Source organism: Halictus rubicundus, chromosome 1 (genome assembly GCF_050948215.1).
Source record: "Halictus rubicundus isolate RS-2024b chromosome 1, iyHalRubi1_principal, whole genome shotgun sequence".
NCBI lineage: Eukaryota > Metazoa > Arthropoda > Insecta > Hymenoptera > Halictidae > Halictus > Halictus rubicundus.
Genome location: NC_135149.1, coordinates 30,517,518 through 30,544,968, shown reverse-complemented (window position 1 = coordinate 30,544,968; position 27,451 = coordinate 30,517,518). Strand labels below are relative to the sequence as shown.

Genomic DNA, 27,451 nt, shown 5'->3' with positions numbered 1-27,451 from the left:
GCTACGCAAACAAAGGAAGAGGCGAACCGAGAGATTCGCAGTGTAGCAAACAAAGCGGATCGGCGTCAAAAGGCTCGGCTCTGCTCGTATCTGCAAAGAAATGTTTGCGAGGCAGGTCCTGCGAGAGGCGTCCGGATGATTTTCTGATTTGTCTTTGATTCGACGAACGAGGGGGCGGAGAAAGCGCGGAAAAAGCGAAGCGGAAGAATCGGCCGTCGCTAATCCCTTAAGAGTGTCGTCGAGCGAGAAGCAGCGTGGGCGGAAGCAATCCTTCCGGGACCCGGGGTTCATTGAAACGCCGAGAGGACGCTGCCTGGAAAAACAGCATCTGGGTTAAATTCCCGAGGACGCTTCCCGGGCCGCAGTCAAGCTTTTGCAAGGACCCGGCTGATAGAATTCCCCTTCCGCGGGCCAGAAACAACGAAAACCCCGTCTCGCGCCTGGAGACGACGCACAGACCCCGTCGACGCCGACGCCGACGCCGACGACGAAGCTTTGCGACTTTCCCGCGAAACCCGCGGGAAATAACGGCCCCGGTTCCGATGAAAAGAATTGGTTTCGCCGAGATAACGCCGCGCCCCGGTTTTCGGGGCTCGTTAACGGATTAGCGAGACGATTCTGCCCCGGATTAGCGATACCAGCCGCCTAGCTGCTTCTCCGTGATACTTGGAAAAAGTTTAAATAGGAAACGACTGCCTCAGGAAAGTGCCAAGTCAATTTTTTGAGGACGATGTTTCTTTTGGATTGGAATTATTGCTAAAGAACATGGTTTTTGTTGTAACAATTTATCTACCGGAAGCCCGCAGAAGCTTCGCAGGAAGCTCAAAAATTTTCTTTTACATCATAATACCAAGCGGAATGGTTAAATTATTGACGACCAACAACATCGGTACCGGACGTTTTTAATTTTACTATTATATAATCGATCGGGGGACTTAATTGTCGTCACTATGAGATATTCAGTGATTCATTGAAGATTCTGTATCAGTAGAATAGGACTGCGACGACCAGACGTTCAATTAAATCACTCACAGACGTTTTAAATTTTATTATAAGCGATCAAGGACTTACTTGGCGCCACTATAATATATTCGGAGATTCAGTAAAAATTCTGAGGCAGTAGAATAGGGCTGCATCGGTCAGGCATTCAGTGAAATAACCCGCACACATTTTAAACTTCTTGAAAACCAACCAGACATTTAACACTAGGTTTACGGAGCACTAAAAGCGACTATTGTGCATTACTTCATAAAAACAACAAGAACGTGCTACCCACGTTTGTAGCAATATTTTTAAAATAATATACACCCAAAGAAATAAATTTGCTAAATAATTTCTTACGTGTGCATCCTTGGAATCTTAATAATATTAAATTAGAAATATTAGAACCGGTCATTTTGACGGGTCCCGTAAATCTAGTGTTAATAACTCTAACTGTAACACGTTCGTTGACTTTTTAAAAATTCTGAGGCAGTAGAATAGGACTGTATGAATCAGACGTTTAATAAAATCACTCCCAGACGTTTTCAATTTTATTTTTATCGATCAGGGACTTACTTCTCGTCTCTATAACATATTCAGAGATTCATTAAAAATTCTGAGGCAGTAGAATAGGGCTGCATCGGTCAGGCATTCAGTGGAATAACCCTCACACATTTTAAACTTCTTTAAAACCAACCAGGCATTTAATAACTCTAACTGTAACACGTTCGTTGCCTTTTTAAAAATTCTGAGGCAGTAGAATAGGACTGTATGAATTAGACGTTTAATTAAATCACTCCCAGACGTTTTCAATTTTATTTTAATCGATCAGGGACTTACTTCTCGTCTCTATAACATATTCAGAGATTCATTAAAAATTCTGAGGCAGTAGAATAGGGCTGCATCGGTCAGGCATTCAGTGGAATAACCCTCACACATTTTAAACTTCTTTAAAACCAACCAGGCATTTAATAACTCTAACTGTAACACGTTCGTTGCCTTTTTAACAATTCTGAGGCAGTAGAATAGGACTGTATGAATCAGACGTTTAATAAAATCATTCCCAGACGTTTTAAATTTTATTATAATCGATCAGGGACTTGCTTCTCGTCTCTATAACATATTCAGAGATTCATTAAAAATTCTGAGGCAGTAGAATAGGGCTGCGTCGATCAGACGTTTAATGAAATCAGTCTGTCACGCTCTATGTCTCGTTATAATCGAGCAAGGATTTAACTACTGTAACTATGATATAATAATTTAATCCTCCATAAATTTCATCATCCTCCTTTCCCTCGAGTTCCTCGTTTATTGGAGCCTTTTTCAAATGGAGCTTAGGCCTTATAATATAGTGCATAATTATTCAATCCTCTATAAATTGTATTATACTGTAACTGTGATATACAAATCGCTTTTCTACAATGTCCAGAAGCAGTACAGAACTTTTCCGATCAGAAGTATAAATAAAATCATCCCTCGTACATTTCACACCTTCCTACACATCAGGGATTTAATTCGAGTAACTGTGACATGTTCGCGGACTTTCCAAATGAATTTCCACGGGCACGCGTTCGTAATAGCAGGCAACGTAAATAGCCAAGAGCATGAATTACGTGCTTTCTTTTTAATATCCGGCCACTTCAAGCCCGGAGTGTTCAATCTGTCAGTTGATGAAGCCGTTTGCGAAGAAGTCGGCGCTTCCGTGACGGCGGATGGACAGGAATTAGTCTCGGTGGATAATGGGAGCGCGGGTATAGTCGTCGCGCACGATAATCGGGCAAAAACGATCCTCGTGCCGGTCCGCGATCATTCGCCACGGCAAAAAGCTTTACAAGGCGATCTCCCGATCGTTGAAGTACACGGCGCGCGCACCGTGGCAGAAGTCATTACACGGTACGTGACTGCGTAACAAATAGACCGGGAATATACGCAAATATCTCTCTTTCTCCTCGCAGCGCCGCGGGGTTTTGCATCCTTGAAAAATTCCCGAGACTCTGCCGACAGACAGTCGCGAACCGTGACTCGATGAAAGACGAGACGGTGTAACGCGACGCCCGGGACAGCCGCGGAAATTTAATAAATACCGGCGACGAGCGGGACGAGCAAAACGAACAATTAAACGACTCGCGAACGGGGGAAAAACGAAACTCGAGAGAGAGAGAGAGAGAGAGAGAGAGAGAGAGCCCAACTGCATTTCCTGAAGTCGCTCGCCGCTCGGCGGCTGTCGACTATCGATTCCGGGTGAACTGTTCATTAACGATGACGAGGAATAAACGTCTAAACGCTGCGGAACGTGCGAGGGACCGTGTAATGCACCGAGCACGCCGACGCACACCTGTGCTCCGAACCGCTGGGACACCTGTTGGCCACGGCCTCGGTGAAACGCCCTTCGCAAAACCATTCTCTTCCTCTCTAATCGATTTTTTTTTTACCTCTTTTCGGACCGATTTTTAAAGGTTTCAATGAAATCGTCGATTCAACCCCGGCTTCGATACGATTTTTCATGACAGATCTAGATTTTTGTTTAGAAAATTGCGAGACTGATGCACGTTGCTATTGAAATTTCAGAGGCAACTGCGGTTGGAACTCGACTGTGATTAATCGGAAAGCGAAGAGTCAGAGTTCAATCCTTTATTCTATTAGGTTGGCAAGAAAGTAATTTCGCTTTTCACTAATAGATGGCTTTATGTTTTGTTTGATTGACTTCTGCTAACGTTGCATTTGTTTTCTTTCTGACATTTCGTAACCGCATCTTTTAGGCTACTTTTGAAGCAAATTACACGTGATTTTGAATAAAATTGTTAGTTCCGTGTCAATTTGAACATGGAGTGGAAAAACGAACATTATAGGCACATATTGCTTTTTTATTTCCGTAGAGGTAAAAAAGCTGCCGAGGCTCGCAAAGATACATGTGAAGTTTATGGTGTGGATTGCTTAACAGAACGCGCGTGCCAGAATTGGTTTAAAAAATTCCGTTCTGGAAATTTCTCACTTGAAGACGACCAACGTTCTGGTCGACCATCTGAAGTTGACGATGACCAAACGAAAGCCATTATCGAATCGGATCGTCATAGAACTGTCCGAGAGATTGCAGACAGGTTAAATGTCTCGCACACAACTATAGAATATCGTTTAAAAAGTCTCGGAATCGTTAAGAAGCTCGATATTTGGGTTCCACACGAATTGAAAGAAATTCACTTAACGCAACGCATCGACATATGCGATATGCATCTCAAACGAAATGAAATCGACCCTTTTCTGAAGCGAATCATCACTGGTGATGAGAAATGGGTTGTTTGCAATAACACAACTCGAAAACGATCATGGTCGAAGCGCGATGAATCAGCCCAAACCACGCCGAAAGCTGAATTGCACCAAAAGAAGATCATGTTGTCAGTTTGGTGGGATTACAAAGGTATTGTGTATTTTGAGCTTCTCCCAAGGAACCAAACGATTAATTCAGATGTTTATCGTCGACAACTAACAAAACTGGACATAGCAATCAAAGAAAAACGGCCAGAATTGGCAAATCGCAAAGGAATCGTGTTCCACCATGATAACGCTAGGCCACACACATCTTTGGTAACGCGTGAAAAGTTATTGGAGCTTGGTTGGGAAGTGATGTCACTTCCACCATGTAGCCCTGACATTGCACCATCAGATTATCATTTATTCCGAAGTTTACAAAACTCTTTGAATGGTAAAACCTTCACTAATGATGATGGTCTGAAATCGCACTTGGATCAGTTTTTCACCGAAACGGATCAGAAGTTTTATGAGCGCGGAATTATGAAGCTACCAGAAAGATGGCAAAAGATCATAGAACAAGATGGAAAATATTTTATTGATTAAAGTTCATTGCTTTGATAAAAAAATTGGATTTTATTTCACCTAAAAATACCGAAATCACTTTCTTGCCAACTTAATAATCGTTGATAAAAATTTGCGATATTCCATAATAGATAAAAACAGATCTCATAAGTGATTTATTTGCTTAAAAATTCCACTACGAAGAGATTCTAGATTATTAATTCCCTGGTCGAAGTCGAATGTCTCGAGGATCGATCGAGCAATCTCGATCGAGCATTTTGGAGGAAGCTTCTTGAAGACATATTAGAAATTAATGAAAATGAAGGCGAGAAGTGCAGCTGCAGGTTTCTTAAGCGTTACAAAACACCACTGGGACAGTTACGAACGTTAATTTTCACGGTTCCGAAGAAGTAGGAATTGCGGATCAAAGGAACAAGTTTCCTAATGAACCGTCTCCTAACGAAGAAAGGAGAAAATAATGCGAGGACAAAGTAAATAAGTGTCTGTTAAAGAAGGAACGAGACAATCGAGAAAAAAGAGGAACTTCTGCAGTAGGTAGACATCCAATATTGACAATCACCCAAACATTTCCTGAATCGAGTCGCCCTGAAGAAGCCAGATTCGTCGTAAAGGAAAATACGTGAGTCAAAGGAAAAAGTAATGAAGTGATCTTCAAAGAAGGTCGGGAAAAACTGCACGAAAAGGGATAAGACAAGACAATGGTCTCAAAGACAGGACGAACGAAAATTGACTTCTAAAGAGTAAATTAAGAGATCGAGAAAGGAGAAACACTCCGAGAACAAACAGACGATCGCAACTACTATCACTGTGTTAATTCTGAACACTTGTCGAACAGTTTTTTCACTGCTGAACACGGTCGCTAACAAGCGCGGTAAAACAAATCGTTTGAGAACGACGTTTCAAAGGGGCGAAGACAGTTTGAAAGATAGCGTTCATAGAACGGAATCCGAGTGAGGAGGCTTCGAAAATTTTGAGGCAGTAGAATAGGACTACGTCGATCAGACGATCAATTACCACTGGATCTGTCGAGCTCTAAACGCGTGTGACGTATACTTCTTCGCGATACTAACAGGATTGAATTCATTGAAATTTTTTACAATTTTTAACCCCTTCCCTTACAATATCGAATTAGACTCCTGATGAAGATTCTGAACAGTAATAACATGTACGTCATTAATTTCCTTTAAACCGAAATAAAATTGTATTTTCTTGCAGTTGACACACATAGGGTGTTCATTTGAGAACTTTCCAGCCGAATATCTCCAAAATTATGAAAGACGTTAAAAAATTGTCTAAAACACAAGGATATTTTGGTTTTGGAATTAAAACAACTTCGAGAGCAAAGGGTTAACTTGTTCTTCTCCACAATTGACTAGGAAAGTTTTTATTTCAAAGGTCCGTAGTTTAGTGACTATATGGCGTTTACTCTATATACAGGGTGTTCGTTTGAAAACTTTCTAGGCGAATATCTCGAAAATTATGAGACATTAAAAAATTGTATAAAACACAAGGATGTTTTGATTTTGGAATTAAAACAAGTTCGAGTGCAAAGGGTTAACTTGTTGTCCTCCACAATTGACTAGGAAAGTTTTTATTTCAAAGATCGGTAGTTTAGTGACTATGGCGTTTACTCTATATACAGGGTGTTCGTTTGAAAACTTTCTAGGCGAATATCTCGAAAAGTATGAAAGATATGAATAAAGCGTAAAACACGTGTCCAAGGATTTCGAGTGGGGAAAGAGGGGAGCAGTATCAGTGTTTTATTTGGGTGGCGTTTACAAGGTCATTTGAAGGTCAACTTCAAGAAAATTGCTGGTCTTTTTACGTACAATAAGATCCCATAATAAGAAAGATAGGTTTCCATTTGAAAAAACAAAGTTGACCTTCGCATGACCTTGAAAACGCCACCAAAACAAAAAACTGATACTACCCCCCTCTTTAATATATATCATACTTTTCGAGATATTCGGCTAGAAAGTTTTCAAATGAACACCCTGTATATCCTTTGGAGAAAACATAGGAATACAATAAATATAAACTACCTTCCTTTTTGTCTATAAAATTCTGAACGATGAAAAATTTCTAATCATTATAATCACAAAATAAATAGCAGTGCAACGGGGTTGAAGTAATGTATATTTGAATAGATGAGTAAACGATATACTAAAAAAAAATTCCTCAGGAAAACATTTTTCTAGTTTCGGTAATAGTAAAAGAACAAATCCGTCATTTCGACAGGCTCGGTAGCTCTGATGTGAAATCGGCCACACACGTTGTAAATTATAAATTATCGGGAATTTAATTATCGCAACTGTGACATATTTTTGAAAAATAAATTAGAAAAGGTGCACGGCCACAAGAGTGATTGTACAGTCGCTAACAAGGACAGTAAAACGGATCGCTTCAGTGTCACGAAGAGACAGAGGCGGCAGTACAAAAGATAGCATCGATGGACACTATTACAAGATTGACGAAAAGAAATCGAAGACGGCGTCGATCGCACCGATCGAGGTCCGAGCGCAGAGACCCGAAGGCTGCTATTCTGCGTGCAAGCCGCGGCAAATGATGCGTTCTTATGCAGAGGCACGTGCATCGTGGATTATGCAAGACGGGTGCATAGCCTCGCGCCGATCGCGGCGCTTCGCGATCGTTCGAAGCGCTTGAAATGCTCGCGGCGAAGCGACAAGCCCGGGTTCACCTTCGCGCTCTGCTCTTGATCACGTTCAAAATAAAGAGAAGTCAGGCGAACGGTCGACGGCGGGACCGCGACACTTCGCCCGGCATAGACCGCCATTAAATTTTCATAGAATAATCCCGGGTATCCGTGGCAGACCGCCACGCGAAATCCCATCTCGATTCACTTTCGGTCGACATTCATTTTTTATAGCACGGTTACTTGCCAGGCGACTCGCGTCGCTCGATCCTCGGCAAATCACGAGGCTGTGGTTTCAATCCTGACCTTTGACAACGCTCGGCCAGTGCCTTGCGGTTCATTATAATAAGAGCGGCGCACAGTAGGCAATTTGGACGAAATCGGATTCAAAATCAAGGAACTTTCGATAGGGATGAGGTGAGAGCGATGAAATGTTTTTTAAATGAAAGCTGCAACTTTGTAGAATATGGGAAAAATAGAGAGATTGTGGTACGAACGTTTTTTAACCTCGAGAAAATTCGTTAAACGCGCACAAATTCAAGAAAATTTTCGTTTTTCCAATACCACGCGCGGAAAAAAATTTGTTTTTAACATGCTATACATCATTTCCCATAGACTTTTTCACGCTGATTTCAAATCTGGTCTCAAAATTTGTCTACGACCTCAGGATTTTGCAAAAAATAGATTTTTGTGACAGAAACTAATGAGGTCATTATTTCGTTGAAATGATTGGATGGTAATAATCTCTCTATTTTTCCCATATTCTACATAGTTTCAGCTTTAATTAAAAAAAAATGTCATCGCTCTACCTCATTCCTATCGAAAGTTCCTTGATTTTGAAACCGATTTTGTCTGTAATTTGATTGCGATTCGTCGGAACGCGAGGAGTCATAGGAGAGATAATTGGAGGCATTCTATAATTCAATAGATCATAATTCGGCTGATGAGAAATGTAGACGAAGTTGCTATGAAAAGTAAAAGCAAATGTCGTTGCAGTTTGTTTGCGATTAATTGGAAACTGAGCAGTCGCAGTTTGATTCCGCTCTTTCCAAATAATTGACGCTGTCTTCACTGACCACTGTACCGTCACTTTATTGATAAATAAATTTAGTCGGCTTTCAAAAAATTGCATTCAACCTTTAAGTGTCTTTTAGAATCACGTAACGTAATTTTTTAACCTTGCATTACACACACCTCGGAGACACTCGGTGTCGCAAGTCGCGTAATGCAAAAATTTCGACCGCGTGACAGGTTTATTGTTAATAAACAAGTCAGGTCGATCTTATGGAAGGCTGTCGAAAGTGTCTTTCGATATCATCAGCGAATCGAGGACGTCCGTAGAAGGATAAAAATTGAAAGAACACGTACTCGTTACGCGCCTAATTATCGGACCGTCGATTGGACGTAGGTTCGGATTAATTAGTGTTGCTCGTTTTCTCGTGAAACGGGAGCGGGTATCGCGTCGAACGAGGACAGAGAGAGAGAGAGAGAGAGAGAGAGAGAGAGAGAGAGAGCACGTGGCTGATTTCCACGGGACGATCGGCGTCGGGACGCGTCCCCGCGAGCGCAAACAAGCGTCGGTTTCCATTTGCCGCGTCAATTATCGTGCATTCATTCGCTTTCCGGCTTCGCGCCGGCCTTTATGGCTTTTTCGTCGTCCGGAGATTTTTTTCGGTCCCCACGCGACCGTGTCTGCCGTTTCTTCCGCCATTTTTTCGCGCTCTGCCCGGTGTTTGCGCTGCGCAAACGTGGAGTCGTATCGTTGATTATTTAGCTTCTTAATTCCTCGTTGCTTTGTCTACAAATTGTTGTAAATCGTTCGCGAGTTCAATAATCGACTCCTGGTCGATAATACCGGCTGTCTCTAATCGATTCACACATTTTTAATTGGTCCTCGTTTTGAATTTGTCAATTTTTAATTTTTGAGGCTAGAGTGTATCCAAAGCGTCTTTATGAAACCATTTTTGTACTAGAGATTTTCTTAGAGTGTTGAAGGTTTTATTAGTGTTTCTACACACTAATTTATTTCTATAGATATGATTATTAGGAAAGAAAAAATGTTTGCATCGATTGCAAGACACAGGAGCCAAATAAAAAATTGTCTTAATTATCCTATTTAACTGAAGCTGATCACGTCCTTAAATCTTTTTATCATGACCACTGCTTTAAATTATGCGTACCCATTTTCCTCATAAATGCATCAAATCCGCAGTCTAATGATTATAGAAATTGACTGTCCTTGATCGATCAACACATTCTCAGACGGTCTCTGACCATTTTACAATAGAATGTAATTCTTTGCGATTTAATTTAATTTATTTCCAAGTTCTTGTAAAAGATATTCCCCAGCACAAAATTTCTAGGTCCTCGTAGAATTCCCACAAGTTCGTTCGAGATTTCACCTGTTTCACTAAATATAATAATTCAAATTGTTTCTTTACACAATAATCTGCTGGACAAGCATCTTAACAATTTGAAGTGATGAAGCAACAACGTTGAAATTTGTCATGCAGATTCGATTACGAGGATACATCCGCGTCCAGCTATTCAGTGACAGGTTATGGAAATCGCTCGACAAGTGCTTAAAAAAAAATCAACTAAAGAGGCTGTTAACATTTATCGCGGCACGTTTGCGTGTGCCAGAAACGCGTAATGATCGCCGGTCAATTAACTGTCGATCCAGGTTATCGTTACGAGGAACTAGTTCCTTTGCATAATGGCGGAGCATGGTGCGTATTTTCTCCTCGGGGGCCTGTGACGCGAGCCTAATCGCAGCTTCTTCGATCGGGGAAGCTGGAACTCGTCAGAAACCGAGGAACGAGCTCTCGGTTTACCGTCAGAAAAAGGATTGACTCTCCGACGACGACCAGAGACAATGGTAACTTTCGATGGAAACGAGACAGCTGATCCTACTCTTCCTTTCTCTCCCCCCCCCCCTCTCTCTCTCTCTCTCTCTCGTCGCTCTGCGGTTTCCAGATGAAATTATACGAGGGCTCTCGACGCGACAGAGAGACGAAGGAAAGCGACGAGCGACCGGTTGCTTTACGATCTCGTTCGACAAAGGCGAGAGAGAGGGGAAAAAAAAAAGACAATGCAACCCAGAGCGGCACTATACATCGCCATTGTGCAGTCGTGTAATTCTCCGCTCGGCTAATTTGTTTCGCGGAACGAATTCGAAGAACCTGTTCTGGTGGCCCCGGCGAGGGTCAAGTGTGGGCGAAAAGCGTAACTATGGCTGTAAGTGCTTCCACAAGTGTTGCTCCACAGTTGCTATGACTGAGAACAACTGCTATGCAGATGTTTACCGTGTTGCACAAAGCTCTGGAAAACACGCGGCTGTCACGGCGAATGCTTAATTTCCGCGAATTATTTCCGAGCGCACTTCGGCTCGGCTTCTTCGCCAAAATATGCTCGTTAATATGCTAGGTGTGCTAATTAATTCGCGATGAATCAGATTAAACTTTGTTTTGAACCGGAATCTTCCAATCACTCGGATTGATCAACTACCTTATCAACTACTTGATTTGGATTAATGTCTGGATAGATTATCTTACCGAGACAAATCAATTGACAGTAAAAATTTCAGTTTTAGAATTAAAAGTTACTTGAAAATTTGGGTTAACTACTTGCTTGTGATATCGAGTAAATGCGTAGAATAAAGAATAAGTAGATAGTAAAGGCTATGAATTAATTCTACTCCAAGTGAAATACAAAATTTAGGTGGATTACGACAACTGGTTAATTTAAATCCAGTAATTTAAGTATTTTAATCTCCGTAGCTTCAGTAATTGGAAAATAAAATATCTGACATGATTCGTTTCAGTCTGATTAGCAAGTCTGCTTAAAGTTAAAGCCTGATTGTTGCTACCAATTGATTTGTTTCTGATTATTAATTTATCTAACAATTCTCCATGGAGGCAGCTTTGTCATTTTGGGAAACATTGAACAGAAATTTGGGACGGGTTTTTTGGTCCGGTAACAGTCAATCGTTTTCGATTTTTGGTGTCAATCGACTTCCACAAAAGAGACGAAACAGGTTTCAGTTAAATGGGAATTTCGATCGGTTTGGCTTCAATGCGATCCCGATATTACAACCACTTCGGCTGCGATTCACCGTCGATTTTATGCCTAATTCGGCTGAACATTGCTCCCGATTCTATGACTAACGCGCAGTTTTACTTCGCAACCTCGTTTTCCCACTCGATTCTAATTCAATTCGCGTTCAATGCCCGACTCGGTTTCGATTCAACCTCCACTCTGTCTAAATTTCACTTGAACAATATTCTGCGTTCTGTTAAGAGTAAATCGGCACGATTCTCGATTGAATAATTCCTGAAAATAATCATCTCACTGTGTTCAAATTGTTCAAACGCGAAAAGGGCTAAAAATACGGCAAAAAAATCCCCCAAACCCTAACAATAAACGTACTCTGCACTGAATATTACTTACCGCGCCATGAAAATATCAAGAATGCTTAATCGTGTGTCTAGAGTTTATGCAATTTCACTAACAATGAAATAAAGAATCCAAAACCGGTGGTTTCACAAGCAGCGGCAGGTTTCCCGTTAAAGACCTTGTTACGCAGGTCATTAATTAGCCCGCGAAGAAGACTAATGTGCCTGTTTCGCGATTCAATTGTTCTTCGACTCGCTTTGATAGTTTCGCGATCGAGCCGATAGCGAGTGTGACCGTCAACCGCGATCCAAGCGATATTTACAAAGAGAAAGATTGCATGCTCGTGCGCATGCGATTAACGCGGAAATAAAAGCTCGGCGGAACAGCTCGAAAACATGAAAATCAACTTACCCTCGCTGGCTCCTGGATCGCACCAAGTCGGGCAGCAGCTCTCCTCCATGATTACTTTCGCGACGATCGTTACATGACGTTAATCACACGTTAATGCGGCTCTCGATTCAACACTCGGTTAATTTCCACACTCTGTTAGTAGAGAATCATCTCTTCACCACTCTCAATCTTTCGCTCCGATCTGAAAAATTTCAAGAGAATCTCCTGGTCAACTTCGAACGTCTACTTTTCACCTAATCCGGTTTAAGGGATGTTTCTCGCGCAACGGCAATAAAACCAAGTAATTTAAAACAATTTTTTCCCAGAATAACTATTGTATACAGGCTGTTTCACCTAACTGGAGCATCTAAAATGTCTCGGTTGTTTTTTATGATGGAAAAAAATTGCAGAGGAAAATATTATTTGGTTCAGAGGGGCAAGTATTACGATAGGCAAACAAATTTGTTCAAGGTTATATTTTTTGAGATTTCAAGGTCACCGAAGTTTATTTAAATGGAACGATATATTTTTATTATCGCTATATGACAGCCGAGGTCAAGACGAATCCAACGACCCGTAATATTATGACCTTCACGTGACCTTGAGTACGAGAAATTCATAAAAGTAGGACACCTTGAAATCTCAAAAAATATAACCTTGAACAAATTTCTTTTTTGCCCCTCTGAACAAACTAATGTTTTCCTCTGCGATCTTTTTCATCATAAAAAACAAACGAGATATTTTATATGCTCGAGTTGGGTGAAACACCCTGTATATGGGAGTAGAGCTCACTGGGATGTAAACAGATAGTCTCGAAGCATAAGTGGTTTTTTTAAAATTAAATTCTTCTTATTATTTATTGTATGATATACAAGACTCCTATGTGCACGGTAACTAAAAAACTAAGTCAACCTTTTTAGTCTCGACAAATACTAAGAAAAATTGAATTAAAAAAGGATCACTTATACTTCAAAATTATCTGTTTACATCCCAGAAAGCCCTAACTCCATATATGCCATAGTCTTAGTTTCTTATTCTAAAAAAAGAATTCTTAAAAGTCACTCGTTTTCAGTGTCATTACACGAGAAGTTATCTTGAGAAGTAACAGTTTGCAAGTTAAAATTGTTGTCGCAGGGCAAATAATTTGTGGATTAAATTGTTGTAGGTCGCAATAATTTGTGGATTAAATTGTTGTAGGTCGCAATAATTTGTGGATTAAATTGTTGCAGGTCACAATAATTTGTGGATTCAATCGTCGCTGGGCAAATAATTTGTGGATTAAATTGTTGTAGGTCGCAATAATTTGTGGATTAAATTGTTGTAGGTCGCAATAATTTGTGGATTCAATTGTCGCTGGGCAAATAATTTGTGGATTAAATTGTTGTAGGTCGCAATAATTTGTGGATTAAATTGTTGTAGGTCGCAATAATTTGTGGATTCAATTTGGTTTCCGGTGTGTATAATTTTATCGACGGAGCGCGTCAGGTGTCGATGAATCGATAATACGATTTCCGCGCGAGAGTGTCGAACATTCTCGCGTGATGGAAAATTGCGGGAATTCGCGGGATCGATGAAATATGCAGAAACAAACGCGGGCCCCGCGGAATGGGGCGGTTCGCGGGATGTGAAAAATTGCGTCGAACCGACGCCGAATTAAAATGGAAACGCAGGGGACACCTCGGCGATGACGTCGAATCGATCACATCACCGTGAGAAATAGAAAGAATGACTGCGCGATGCTGAAAAATCGCGATCGCACCCCCGCCGCTGCTATTTTCATGCGAACCAAATTACTGCTATCGATCACACAGGATATGTGCGGTCCAGTCTCTTTCTGCTGGAGGCCTCGATGTTTCCACAAACATTCTGCAAGACACGATAAATAAAATTAAAAAATCCTGACGAAAATGACAACTACAAATCAATACCGCACCGAAAGAATTACAAAAATACGGATTTTATGTATTTATGACATGAATCGAAAGTATTGATGAAACAAACGTGTACATGGATCCCGTTCGTTGCAATTGATGCAAACAATTTTTATTCTTGCAAAGATTCGAACTCTAATTAGAGCACAGTCTACAAAATATTAATAGAACCCTGTCACGGTAGAACGAAAAATGTCTGCCCTCGTGAAAGTCGCTTCTACTTAAACCACACTAAAATCAAATCCCAGTGACGATAAGATCTCTACAGTATCTGTTGAATATGTTTCCCTGAAATTAATTTCAGAGGTGTAATCATTTTACAGCGACTGATTAAAGTACTCCACGAATGAGGACACAGCGATAACAGGATCAAACAGCTCCAAGTGAACTACATAATTTCCAGGTAAAATGTACCATATAAATATTATTAAATCCTCATCAAAAATTTCACACAATTTTATAAAGTCTCATTGTACGCATACATGACAAACCCTACCACTTGAAAAATTATTTTCAGATGCGCAAAATATCGGAAGTGTACGAGCTGTGTTCCCTTGATCTCAAAAAATATATTTAAACAAAAATCGTCCGGTATAAAGTGACATCATGCAACAATAAATTACCTCAAACGGAAGAGCCCGAATTAATTTCAAAAAATTCTACCGTACTAAAAGCAGAAAAATTAGTCTTTAAATTCCCTCGGGGAACACGTTCGAAGGAAATTACAGATTCAAAGAAAACATCCCGCAGACTACCCGCAGTAATTTCTGCGTATCAATTAGCAATGGAATAGCCGTGGAGAACTGCATGCACAAGCGGACAACGGCCGGTGCAAGTGCAGCAACCTGGACAGGTGTGACATAGAAGCCCCTCGACTGCGATACCGTCTGCGCTATCAATAAGGCGGCGGAATAAATGATCAATACGCGGTTGAAATATGGTTTTCGATAAGCAGGCGTTAAAGATAAGTTCCCCGAGCGAGAGAGAGAGAGAGAGAGAGAGAGAGAGAGATACACGTACGAGAGAGGATTCTGTCGCGGTCTTTTATTGCCGCGATAGGTATATCCTGCGGCGTGTTACGAGCGACGTACATTTTCGACGGAACATTACCCGAAGGAAGATTATCCGTGTCCTTGGGCGCTAACTGCCAAGAAATATGGCGAAACAGAAACCGTTCCGAGACAGGCGATAACGAGTGATTGCACCGTCGCTACGGTGGCCCGTAAATCAGCGACCGGTGTGGATAGAGGATCTCTCCGAGTCGCGGGGATCTGATAGCTGAGGCTTTCTGGTGCAAACAGTGTCCCTCCCGGAGAAATATTACATGGTTTCGCGGTTATGGCATCGCTGCTTCATCGGGGATCTCGTGATCCCGCCCGTAAATCAACTTAGGACCCGACAGAACACTCTGGATTGTTTTAATCGTCGCGCGAACCACGGGAATGGTTACACAAAAGCTTTCCTTGTGATCCGTCCGTTGTCTGATTTTATTCGGCGCATCGGCACGTCTGGTTCGTCAGTCTCCATTTTGGAGAAAACTGTCGAATGATGAAACGTGAGCGAATTGACAGTGAAGTACTGGAGCCGAGAGCCGAAAGAGTCGAGAGGAACAATTGGCTAAAGAATTGAAGATTAACGAAGTAGGAATTGCGGAGTGTTTGAGTAGAAATTGGAGAGTATTGGAGAAGAAATTGAGTAGAAAGTGAAGAGTATTTCAGTAGAAATTGAAGAACATTTGAGTAGAAATTCAAACCGATTTGTGTAGACAATGCAGGGAAACTTGAGTAGGGAGTGAAGAGTACTTGAGTAGAGAGCGCAGAGTACTTGAGTAAAATGCGACGAGTATTTGAGTAGAAAGTGAAGGGTATCTCAGTAGAAATTGGAGAGTATTTGAACAGAAATTGCAGAGTATTTGAGTAGAAACGGAGTAGAAATTTAAGAGTATTTGAGTAGAAATTGAAGAATATCAGAGTGGGAAATGAAGAGAAACTTGAGTAGGGAGTGAAGAGTACTTGCGTAGAACGCGAAAAGTATTTGAGTAGAGAGTGAAGAGTATTTCAGTAGAAATTGAAGACTATTTGAGTATAAAATAAAGAAAAGTTGTGTAGAGAGTGAATAGTATTTGAGTAGACAGTGAAGAGTACTCGAGTAGAAAGCGAAAAGTATTTCAGTACAGAGTGAAGAGTATTTCAGTAGAAATTGAAGACTATTTGAGTATAAAATAAAGAAAAGTTGTGTAGAGAGTGAATAGTATTTGAGTAGACAGTGAAGAGTACTCGAGTAGAAGGCGAAAAGTATTTCAGTAGAGAGCGAAGAGTATTTCAGTAGAAATTGAAGACTATTTGAGTATAAAATAAAGAAAAGTTGTGTGGAGAGTGAATAGTATTTGAGTAGACAGTGAATAGTACTCGAGTAGAAAGCGAAAAGTATTTCAGTACAGAGTGAAGAGTATTTCAGTAGAAATTGAAGACTATTTGAGTATAAAATAAAGAAAAGTTGTGTAGAGAGTGAATAGTATTTGAGTAGACAGTGAAGAGTACTCGAGTAGAAGGCGAAAAGTATTTCAGTAGAGAGTGAAGAGTATTTCAGTAGAAATTGCAGACTATTTGAGTAGAAAATAAAGAAAAGTTGTGTAGAGAGTGAATAGTATTTGAGTAGACAGTGAAGAGTACTCGAGTAGAAAACGAAAAGTATTTGAGTAGAGAGTGAAGAGTATTTCAGTAGAAGTTGAAGACTATTTGAGTAGAAAATAAAGAAAAGTTGTGTAGAGAGTGAATAGTATTTGAGTAGACAGTGAATAGTACTCGAGTAGAAAGCGAAAAGTATTTCAGTACAGAGTGAAGAGTATTTCAGTAGAAATTGAAGACTATTTGAGTATAAAATAAAGAAAAGTTGTGTAGAGAGTGAATAGTATTTGAGTAGACAGTGAAGAGTACTCGAGTAGAAGGCGAAAAGTATTTCAGTAGAGAGTGAAGAGTATTTCAGTAGAAATTGCAGACTATTTGAGTAGAAAATAAAGAAAAGTTGTGTAGAGAGTGAATAGTATTTGAGTAGACAGTGAAGAGTACCTGAGTAGAAAGCGAAAAGTATTTGGGTAGAGAGTAAAGAGTATTTCAGTAGAAGTTGAAGACTATTTGAGTAGAAAATAAAGAAAAGTTGTGTAGAGAGTGAATAGTATTTGAGTAGGGAGTGAAGATTATTGAAGTGGGGAGTGGAAAGTATTTGAGTAGACAGTGAAAAGTATTTGAGTAGAGAGTGAAGAGTACTCGAGTAGAAAGCGAAATGTATTTCAGTAGAGACTCAAGAGTATTTGAGTAGAGAATGAAGAGTACTCGAGTAGAAAGGGAAGGGTACTTGAGTAGAGAGTGAAGAGTACTCGAGTAGAAAGCGAAGAGTATTTGAGTAGACAATGAAGAGAAACTTGAGTAGAGTGCAAAGAGTATTTGAGTAGAGAGTGAGAAGTATTTGAATGGAGAGCGAAAAGTATTTGGGTGAAGAGCAAAGAGTATTTGAGTAAAGAGCGAAGAGTAGTTGAGCTTTGAGTAGAGAGTGAAGAGCATTTGAGTAGAGAATGAAGAGTACTCGAGTAGAAAGGGAAGAGTATTTGAGTAGAGAGTGAAGAGTACTCGAGTAGAAAGCGAAGAGTATTTGAGTAGACAATGAAGAGAAACTTGAGTAGAGTGCAAAGAGTATTTGAGTAGAGAGTGAAAAGTATTTGAGTGAAGAGCGAAAAGTATTTGAGTGAAGAGCAAAGAGTATTTGAGTAAAGAGCGAAGAGTACTTGAGCTTTGAGTAGAGAGTGAAGAGCATTTGAGTAGAGAGTGAAGAGTATTAGAGTAGAAATTTAAGAGCCTTTGAGTAGAAAATGAAGAGTATTTCTATAGAATAGAAATAGTACTTCCAGAAGACAGTAATCGAGAAGAAATTGAAAAGTAATTAAATAATAACAGAGTAATCGAGCGCAAATTGGCGGTATTTAAGTAGCGAGTGAGCTGTAGAATATTCGATTGAACAACGAAGGCAATCGGACTGGGCAGAAAAAGAACTGTCCGAGCAAAAATGAAACTAGATCACGTTTCAAAGCTTAATCAACGTTGCAGGTGTTGTTTGCGCCGTCGATCGGTGTGCAAACTGCCGCGTTGCATTCATCATTTATCCGAGCACGGATATTAATTCATCGAAATCCGAATGACGTTCGATATTAAAACGATGGCCGTCTTAAATTCCGCGCCAGCCAACGAGCAACGAGGAATCGTCGCTGGCAGACGGCCCGATTAATCAGAAATTAATAGGGCGCAAGTAACGCGGCAAATTTACAGGCAAATATTTTCGCCGGTGATTAATATTCCCCGGCGTGAAACGGGCACAGATCAAGTCCGTATAATCTCGCCCGGTCGCGTCGCTCCGGATGTTAAATTATTTGCACTATCTTTCCATTACGTTCCATTGATTAAACAATCGCGCAACCGCCACCTTCGCAGGGTCGTTTTCCAACGTTATAAGCCACGCTTCTCTCTCTCTCTCTCTCTCTCTCTCTCTCTCTCTCTCTCTCTCTCTCTCTCTCTCTCTCTCTCTCTATCTCTCTCTATCTCTCTCTATCTCTCTCTCTGTTCCTCTCGTATTTTTGTTCTTTTTTCACGGGAACGCGATTTATCGCCCACCGTAATTCTCGTTTCACGCATTCGCGCTGCAGCCACGGCGATTAAACCCTCGCTCGATACGGATATCGATTTTTCGCGGTGACACGTCCGTTTCGATTAATAATCTCGCGAATGATTCAAGGACGCGCCCCGTCGCGGAATATTTTTCAACCAGTAGCTACAATTTCGGAATTCGGCGCAATTCTACAGTGCAGATAAAAATGTTTTACTACGCTCTCGATTTACGAGTCCTGCTTTCTATTAACGTACCGACGCCTGCCGGCACGAACCATTACATAAAACGGAGAACATAGCGACATTTATTTGATAATGACAGAATAACAATTTCAATTTTCTCAGACGTACAAACCTCGAACAATTTTTATGAAGAGATCCAGGAAAAGATTTTGTTTTCAGTCAGGTTAAAATTCAAATCAATAAATAAACCCCGAGATTGAAGAAGGTATCAATTTTAATTTGATGATACAATGCTAGCAGACCGAAAACTTGATTTCAATTGTTTTTAGAAATGTTTCCAGAGATTGCAGTAAAATCTCGAAATTTATATTGACAACGTTTGTTTGCGGAGGTAAAATATGCACTTTCAGCTAGGTAAGTTTTAAGTATGGGGTTGGTTACTCTAAGAGTGTTTCTAAGTGGGGGTAAACAGCAAAAAGGTCGTTTTTTCATACCTGACCAACAGTCACAGTCCGAACTTCGAGTTCATTAGACCATACTTTTTTAAGCTTGTGAAGCGCATTGCGAATTTTAAGCGCACAGTGTACAAATTGCGTTGAAACGTTTCGATTTTAATTGTGCATTATGGATGCTGTTCGTGGAGGTGAGTTGCATAGTTTTTAGTGCCAAATGTTTATCGTTAACCGATAACTGTGTATGCAAAGAGAGAGTAAAAGCGAAGGCGTAAATTTTTAAGATGTAGAGTAAAAGTTGCAAGTCTCGCACGGTCCATCGCTAAAACTTGTTGGAGCTTCTGCTACATAGTATTATCTTGCAATTCTAAAAACAATTAGCTGCCCCTGGGTGCCTCTGTGGTCGTAGCACTGTTTTTTCTAACGCAGAGTAGGTATTTTATGTGCTTTCCTTGCATTTCTTGTCAAACTGTGAGAGACACGCACCAAGTCTTTCTGTAAAATTTCAACAGATTTTCAATAGAATGTCAACTTTTTTATAAAGAATCATATATCCGAAATTGTTTTATATTTCTCAAACACGAACGCTGTTTCTATACCGGCTGTTCATTTGAAAACTTTCCAGCCGAATATCTCGAAAAGTATGAAAGATATTAAAAAAGTGTGAAACACGTGTCCAAGGCAGTATCAATTTTTTATTTGGGTGGCGTTTTCAAGGTCATTCGAAGGTCAACTTTGTTTTTTCAAATGGAAACCTATATTTTTTATTACGGGATCTTATTGTACGTGAAAAGACCAGCAATTCTTCAATTCTTTCTTCTTTGGGAACTATGAAGTGCGAATAGAATACCTACTTTATACAATACAAAGGGTAGAGTTTGCTATCCGGAGAATTAGTCTTTCCCCTCGTTCAGGTCAATATGAGACAGCAAATTTTCTAATTTCAGATTCGTGAACAGCGTCCCCAAAAACGGCCTAATACCAATTTTCAAGCAGAACCAATAATTTTTTAATGTATATGTCCGCCATATTGGATCCGCCACTTCGTTTCTTCTAATTTCAAGTTCAGATTTGTGATCGGCGACCCCAAAACGGCCTAATACCAATTTTCAAGCGGAAACAATAATTTTTTAACAAGTTGTGAGGTTTTGACCACGTTTTGGGACCACTGTGCGTCGCCGCGAGGTGTGCTGGGATTTAAAACGCAAATTCTCTTGTCAAGCGGCCGGCTAAAGATAAAGAAAGCATAACGAGCAAGCTTAAAAGCTGAAAGTCGACGGAAAGTTCCGGGGAACGAGCCCGAGGAGCGGATCGCGTAAAATCGGTGACGGGAACGGTGGAAAAATGTCTACGGCCCCGGTGTGGCAAGCGCCGAGGGGAACGTAAAAATTTCACGAGACTCCGATCGCGAGAAAGTCATCGCAAGGGATTATCGTCCCGATAAAAGTTCACTCGAAATTGGCTTTCTCCGCCGTGCGAAACTTCCCGGACGATTACGTCTGCTGCAATTAAACTCCAGTTGACCGAACCTAATGCGACGCCGACGAAAAATTGATTCGGACACCCCCCGGTGTCCCGCTAATCATCGATTAATTACCGATCGAATCGGTTTACGGCTAAACGGCGCTGAATGATTTAAGGAAACAATCGAGAACCGGAATGAAAAATTGCCGAACTCCCCGACCCATTTTCTTTGACAACCATTCGAACGATTTCACTCACACCGAGTACTGCTGTACCTATAAATTAATTAAGGACACGATTTTTATGGGAAATTTCAACAAGATTATGGTGACGTCCCCAACAGTCGTCCTCGAAGGGTTAAATAAGATAATCGGGAATTGGCGGTGAATTATAATTGTTTTTTTTTAAGGAAGTGTTAAAATGGTAAAAATTGTGTTGCTGAATGTGTGTCCAGTGAGCTTCTGGGAAGCAGAGATTTGATTGAATTTATCTTTTCGGTTTTTGGGAAACTGGCTGAAGTTGTGGGGGCTGTAAAATGTCGTTAAAAATTATTAGAATTATTAGAATGAGGTAACCAGTAATAGGCGATGAATTCTATACATTCTTTAACACTAGGTTCACGGAGCATTAAAAGTGAATATTTTACATTGCTTTATAAAAACAAGAAGAACGTGTCTATTCAAGCTTTTAAGCCATTTTTTAGATAATATATACCCAAAGAAATAAATTTGTTGAGTAATTATCCACGTAGGTGGATCTTCAAAATCTCAATTAAATTAAAAATAAATCGTAATAAGTAAGCGTTCAAATTCTGAAAAATATTTTTACCAGGCATGTTCGGTAACCTTCCAGAATGTATTGTGTAAAATATGATTGAGCTTGCCGCCTCGAGTCCCGAGAAAATAAATGGACATTGGCGAGTGGTGATTAACCATCGTGGTCGTAAACCATCACTGTAAACAATACAATAATTTTATCGGCGTTGCTCGGGTTACGGGTTTTCCGGCGAGCGGAGCCGACGAATCGAGTAAATAAAATTTTTACAACAATTTACGGCCGATAAAACCTGTTCAAGCACCGGAGGATTAACATTGAAGGCAATATTTCGCTTCGAGCATTGTGGCGGAGGACGAGGGAAATCCTCCGACTAATGTACCACGAAGAATCCACGCCCACGCCTCGACAACGACGCGCACACCGTTCTAAGAATTTAATTCCATCTCATCCTGATCAACGACGCCGCAAACGCGCCAGGATAAAAGTAATTTCCGTCGAAATTATACGTCGCGAGACCTCGCTGGAATCTCCGAGTCTCTTTCTCTCTCTCTCTCTCTCTCTCTCTCTCTCTCTCTCTCTCTCTCTCTCTCTCTCTCTCTCTTGCTCCGTCGCTTCTCGCGTCGCAAGAATTTCCTCGTCGTCTACTTAGCTTATTTCGAGCAATTAGTCGCTTCGATCCTAAGTTCTCCTAAGATCAGCGGACGTTCACGATCCCTGAAAACACTGCGAACGAGCCGAGACGGTAAAACGACTCCCGGTGTACGATTACAACGAGCTGAATCGAGCGAGGTTCAACGAAAGCGGCCGATCAACCACGTGTCGCTTGCTAACTTTCCAATTAGTATCGCGCAGTAATATTGCGCGTATAAATAAATCCTTTCCAATTATTACGCGTCGACACCATTCGAAATAGATACAGGAAATATTACCTATTACGGTGTTCACTCATTGCATTTACGAAAAAATGATACAGGAGAAAGATTAGGGTACCGTGGCAAAAAAATGATTAGATCTCGAGATATTTTCAAAAAATGTCTTCATTGAAGAAGATACTCGAACACTTCGTGACTATGTTGTAAAGGTAAACACTATTTCGACATTGTTATCATAACAGAGACCGATTCGTACGAGTATGCATTTCATCGTTCAGTAGCAATTCACGTATCGTAACTCGTGTACGAAAACTAAGATTTTGAAAAAGCGTAGCTGTATCTCACTAAATACAAGAAAATGTGTGACATTTTTTGAAAATATCTCGAGATCTAATAATTTTTTTTTGCCATGGTACCCTAATCATTTTTTACGTAGAATGAACGGAAGAATCGATCTGTGCAAAACAAAAAATATGCATTTCTATTTAAAGAAATGATGCAATTGTTAATTGCACATGAACTGCTGCATCTAAAAACAAATTTAAAGGCCTACAGATGTAGTGCTCTTCGAACCATTTATCTTTCTCCTTTATCATTTTTTCGTAAATGCAATAATAACGGAGCTATGACTTGAAACAATTGCGTGGACCACCCTGTATACAGGGTGTTCATTTGAAAATTTTCCAACCGAATATCTCGAAAGAGGGGAGCAGTATCAGTTTTTTGTTTGGGTGGCGTTTTCAAGGTCATGTGAAGGTCAACTTTGTTTTTTCAAATGGAAACCTATATTTCTTATTACGGGATCTTATTGTACGTAAAAAGACCAGCAATTTTCTTGAAGTTGACCTTCAAATGACCTTGTAAACGCCACCCAAATAAAAAAACTGATAATGCCCCCTCTTTCACCCTCGAAATCCTTGGTCACGTGTTTTACGCTTTTTTAATATCTTTCATACTTTTCGAGATATTCGCCTGGAAAGTTTTCAAATGAACACCCTGTATATAGAGTAAACGCCATAGTCACTAAACTACGGATCTTTGAAATAAAAACTTTCCTAGTCAATTGTGGAGAACAACAAGTTAACCCTTTGCACTCGAAGTTGTTTTTTTCCAAAACCAAAACATCCCTCGACCTAAATTCAATTTAATCAATACTTCTTACCATTGATATAGATCACTTTGCATAACGATCCAGTCATAATTGCATAAAATCTGCGATCTACAGTCAGTCCAATAAGTATCCGTACGCTCTTAAAAATTGCATAATTTTATGAATATTGTACTATACTAGTTGAATTTTTTTGAGAAGTTAGAACAATTGGGTCACTGCATAACGTGAGAAAAATCTTTGATTAACTCAATGTTGACCGATTTCGATGAAATATTCAGAATATGTATAATCGATACAGATGTACAAAACGTACTTTTTAAATTTTTAATATAAGCCCGCACAAAAAAAGTTGCAAAATACAACTGTTAGTACTTTCTCTGTAATTTCGACCAATTGCAATTTTAATCAAACATTTTCCTCACGTTACGTAGTGATCCAATTGTCCTAACTTCTCAAAAAAATTCAAGTAGTATAGTCCAATATTGACAAAGTCATGCGATTTTCAAGAGCGTACGGATACTTATAGGACTGACTGTATATAACATGGAGGACTTCTCAAGAAGATGATATCATTTACCACTTTCGACTTCGCAAAATCAATTGACGTTTACTTCGATTATGGCCTTCATCATCAAGTACCATAGCGTCCGTTCTCGTTAAAGCTGGGTGTGTTTCTTGGAAACTTGTGTCGACGCAACAGTAATTTAAATAACAAATCGACAAATCATTCCGGAGTGGAGCGATCGAACAGCTTAAAAGAAAATCATCGAGCACATCCTCAAGATTTTCCCATGAAGCGAAGCACACAAAAAGTATTCAAATTAGGGATCCACTATCTCTTCGATCTCACTTCTGAAGATACTTCGCTCGAACTGCTCTTCATGCATTTAGGTCGCTTTTCCCATACGATTGAACCAGAATAACAGCTCCGGAACGCATCCGACAGGATTCTAATCAAACTTCTGATCTGGCGCACAATAATCGAATAATTAGAACACACGCGGGCCGAAGTGTTAGATCGAAGAGGAGCAAATTAAACAGGCGAATAACGAAGCAGTGCAAGTGGTCGCGTTCCTGAGAAAATAGCTAATTGGCGTGGGCGCGATCAAATGATGCGTTCAACGGAGAAGTCGTGAGATACGCGATCGAACGTGGATCCGTGGACGACTACGGTGGAATTATGGTCGTAAACTAAGCGATCTATAGTGTTTCGACGGGAAAAGGAATCCCGCGGCGACTTCTCTGATCACCTGAAAAGTCGACGACAGGATTCCACGCGCCTCTAGAACGTTGACCGCGGGATTCCGCTTGTTTTCGTGTTGCGCAACCTGCAGACAGTTTCACTTTATCCCAAACTAGCGAACGAAACTCCTCACTATCGAGACAGAACGATCTGAATCATGTTTTTAGCCTGGATCATTTCTGAACTCGCTCTTATCCCGGTTCATCTTTTACATCTCAAACACGGTGCAACTTGAAAGCTTCGATATGCAACGGTTACCGTTTGATATATGCAATGCACCATTTCGGATTTTTTATCCTACAGTTATTGAGGCCGTAAAGCTGCTTTTATGGCAACAATAAAAATTGCAATCAAATTGTATTACTCCGAGCAAACTGTATTTCTGTAAATTTTAAGAATTGAAATTGAGTCGCTTGGATTGTTCGGTCAATCCAGTTTTGCGAAATTTTTATTTCTAGTCAATTCCAAAATTTTTAGAAATCGAAATTTACGTTTGTAACCCATTCTAAAATGTTTAAAAATCGAAATTCAGCCGCTTTTACTGTTTGGTGAATACAGCTTTAGAGAATTTTCATTTGTAGTCAATTCTAAAATTTTTAAAAATCGAAATTTACGTTTGTAACCCATTCTAAAATGTTTAAAAATCGAAATTCAGCCGCTTTTACTGTTTGGTGAATACAGCTTTAGAGAATTTTCATTTGTAGTCAATTCTAAAATTTTTAAAAATCGAAATTTACGTTTGTAACCCATTCTAAAATTTTTAAAAATCGAAATTGAGCCGCTTTTACTGTTTGGTCAATCCAGCTTTTGGGAATTTTCATTTGTAGTCAATCCTACATTTTTTAAAAATCGAAATTGAGCCGCTTTTACTGTTTGGTCAATTCAGCTTCAGGGAATTTTCATTTGCAGTCAATCCTAAATTTTTTAAAAATCGAAATTGAGCCGCTTTTATCGTTTGATCAATCCAGCTTTAGGGAATTTTCATTTGTAGTCAATCCTAAATTTTAAACAAATCGAAACCGAGTCGCTTTGTTCGATAAATGTTAAGGACTTTTCGTTTGCAGCTGATTGTAAAATGTTAAGGACAGAGGGTTGAATACAAATGAACGAGCGTTAATTCCAGCTGTTAAATATTACCAGCGTGGAACTTTGAACCTGCATCGGCGGGAATAGAAAATGGAAATACCGACACGAAAAATAGCTCGGGGTAAATTCGTTCGAAATTCGCCTCGTTTAAAAAAAAAAGAAAGAAAGAAAAAAAAAGAAAAAATTAAATTCGCACACCGCTCAAAAGCATTTCGATCGATGAACTCTTTTAGCGGTAAATATAATACATAAATGGATGCTTGAACTCTTATACAATTGGGGTTAATGCGTGTCCGCATAAAACCCGTGAACCAACAATCATAAAACAATAGACTCCCTGGAAGTCTCTTATTCTATTTTTCCTCGGTAGACCGTGATTACCGTGTGCGATTCGAATCTTTCTAAGCGTCAGTGTACGTGATTTACGTTGTTTTCTAGGCTCACAGAAATATCGTTTTCTTCGCTGTGGAAAGCCTTTTCTTCGCGAACTATCGTAACAAGTATTCAAATTTCACACGTTCACGTTCCCACGAACCGTATATAGACTGAACTAGAAAAGATGCTGCTGCCGCGGCAGGCCATTCTACGTGGAAAAATAACTCGGAGATCTTCTACAGAATGTTTTATTTCTTAAATAATGCTCCAGAGATCTGAAAAGATCAGAGGGAGCAATATCCGGTGAATACGGGGGTGCGGTCAAACTTCCCATTGCAATTCTTTGATTTTTTCCTGAGTGAGTTTCGCTGTATGGGGCCGGGCATTGTCAATTTGCAGTATTACACCTTTTCTGTGGACTGAAGATACCCTCTTTTTCAATAGTCCTGAATACAGCCGTTGTAATTGCTGACAATACAACTGAGCAGTAACTGTTTCTCCAGGTTTCAACGACTCAAAGTGAATTATGCCACGACAGTCCCACCAAATGCACAGTAACACCTTTCCAAGTGATAAGCTAGGTTTAGGAGTTGATATTGCGGTTTGATTTGCAGAAAGCCGTTGCTTGGAACGCTTTATGTTATCATAAAGAATCCATTTTTCATCTCCGGTAACGATTCCGCTAAGAAATGGATCTCTACGAAATCTGGATAGCAATGAAGCGCAAATTGATCGACGAATATTCTTGTTGGTCTCAGATAATCGATGCGGCACCCATATTCCTTGCCTATATGCCTTTCCCATTTCGTGTAGGTGCCTTTGTATAGTTGACCATGCGGACCCAAGGCTTCTCGATCATTCTTGTATACTTAATTTTGGATCAGCTTCCACTAGAGATTTTAGGGTGTCATTATCAAATTCAACTGATCGTCCGAGGCCTGTCGGAGAGATCATAATCACCGGCAGCAAACCTTCCGAACCAACGTTGACACTTGTTGACCTTCGATACATCTCCATAAACATCGCAAATTTTCTTTGTTGTTACCGTTGCA

The 27,451-nt window shown here is 40.1% G+C and overlaps 2 protein-coding genes across 2 annotated transcripts in view; one reads left to right on the top strand and one right to left on the bottom strand.

Moving 5' to 3' along the window:
- The window catches only part of LOC143356857 (uncharacterized), a 118,359-nt gene that overhangs the window by 57,231 nt on the left and 33,677 nt on the right, over nt 1-27,451 (bottom strand). The window lies entirely within an intron of this gene.
- LOC143360731 (inward rectifier potassium channel irk-1) overlaps nt 15,164-27,451 on the top strand; it is a 190,468-nt gene continuing 178,180 nt past the window's right edge. Inside the window, exon 1 of the mRNA XM_076799869.1 lies at nt 15,164-15,194. The gene's annotated coding sequence lies outside the window, so the exon portion shown is untranslated. The remainder of the gene's footprint in view (nt 15,195-27,451) is intronic.